The sequence below is a fragment of the Mauremys mutica genome, chromosome 4 (genome assembly GCF_020497125.1).
Source record: "Mauremys mutica isolate MM-2020 ecotype Southern chromosome 4, ASM2049712v1, whole genome shotgun sequence".
Classification (NCBI taxonomy): domain Eukaryota; kingdom Metazoa; phylum Chordata; order Testudines; family Geoemydidae; genus Mauremys; species Mauremys mutica.
Window position 1 is genome coordinate 120,618,407 of NC_059075.1, and position 1,952 is coordinate 120,620,358.

The following is a 1,952-nucleotide window of genomic DNA, read 5'->3' on the forward strand; positions in this document are numbered from 1 at the left end:
CTGTGGGATAGCTGGAGTCCTCAGTACCCCCTCCCTCCCTCCATGAGCGTCCATTTGATTCTTTGGCTTTCCGTTACGCTTGTCACGCAGCACTGTGTAGCCTGGAGATTTTTTTCAAATGCTTGGGCATTTCGTCTTCTGTAACGGAGCTGTGATAGAACAGATTTGTCTCCCCATACAACGATCAGATCTAGTATCTCCCGTACGGTCCATGCTGGAGCTCTTTTTGGATTTGGGACTGCATCGCCATCCGTGCTGATCAGAGCTCCATGCTGGGCAAACAGGAAATGAAATTCAAAAGTTCGCGGGGCTTTTCCTGTCTACCTGGCCACTGCATCCGAGTTCAGATTGCTGTCCAGAGCGGTCACAGTGGTGCACTGTGGATACCGCCTGGAGGCCAATACTGTCGCTTTGCGGCCACACTAACCCTAATCCGATATGGTAATACCGATTTTAGCGCTACTCCTCTCGTTGGGGAGGAGTACAGAAACCGATTTAAATTGCCCTTTATATCGATATAAAGGGCCTCATAGTGTGGACGGATGCGGCGTTAAATCGGTTTAACACTGCTAAAATTGGTTTAAACACGTAGTGTAGACCAGGCCTCAGAATCAGATGAGCTAATCTGTTTTCACACAAATGTTCTTTAGTCATAGGGAAGGAGAAAGAAGCAGAAACCTAGAGTCATAGACTTTAAGGTCAGAAGGGACCATTATGATTGTCTAATCTGACCTCCTGCACAACGCAGGCCAGATTGGTTTGGTAAATTTTCTGCATGGTGTCACCATATACTTAATAGCACTATAGTGTGGGGTAGGGTGTGAAGTGTATTTCAGGAGTAGTCTAAGAGAAGGCTCTTAAAAATCTGCAAGTATCTGTCTTATTTTTCTAGGAACTTATACTGCATTCATTACAGTGGTCTTTGGATGAGACCGAGTCTCCTTTTAGATTTAATATATTAAAGTATAATTTTGCTGTGATAAGTGACTACATAAAAATGTTACTGCCTTACTCCACAGGCCTGCTCCCTGTGTGTAGTCAGAGTTGGATCTGTTGATTTCAGTGACAAATAAGGCTTTTGTATTTTTGACTCCTTAGCCCCCACGCAGCTTTGGAAGAGTTACTTAAATTCTCTTCTGGGCCTGGCATCATCAGCACACATGTCAGCCAAGTTCCAGGTGCTGAATCTTTACTGTCAGCGTTATGCAAGCCAGTAAGATCCCAGCTTAACTGTCAGATAACAGGCTGAGCTTGTGGCACTTAGTAGAAACATCTTTTCTCATGTCATCTGAGAGAACTGATATGAAATTCACTGTGAGAAATAAGCATGGAGCTTGACCATGCCTTTTTGCCATGTCACTTCAGAACCAGGCTTTAGGAAAATCTTATTAATCTGTTTTACAATAGTGCCTGAATTGTGCTAGGCACTGGAGATGCACCAAGTCAGAGGACAGCCCTGGCTCCAGAGGGCTTGCTTCTCTTGTCTATCTATAGAGTATTATCATCCCCATTTTACAGATGGGGAACTGAGGCCTAGAGAGAATAAGTGGCTTGCCCACAGTCACCCAGAGAATTTGTGGCAGAACCATGATGAAGCCCAGTCTCCTTTGAACTCCAGTCTGGTGCCTCAGCTCCCCCCTCCCCTCCCGAAGGGTATTGCTCATTCTGTTGTATTGAAAAAAGCATAACTACTATAAAAAAAGTTTTATTACAACTGTTATTGCTTATTAAATATCTCAGTCATGTTTGTGTTAAACATTAGCTCCTCCCACTCTCATCACACATCCAGCTTGCCTCGATCTTACATATGCCTTCTCTTCACAAACTTAGGCACGCACACCCCCACACATACACACCAGCCCCACTCACATACACATTACCACAGGATATTGTACTGCTGGGGTACTTCAGCCGTCTGCTGAGCCAAACATGCATCATCACAGCTTCCTAAG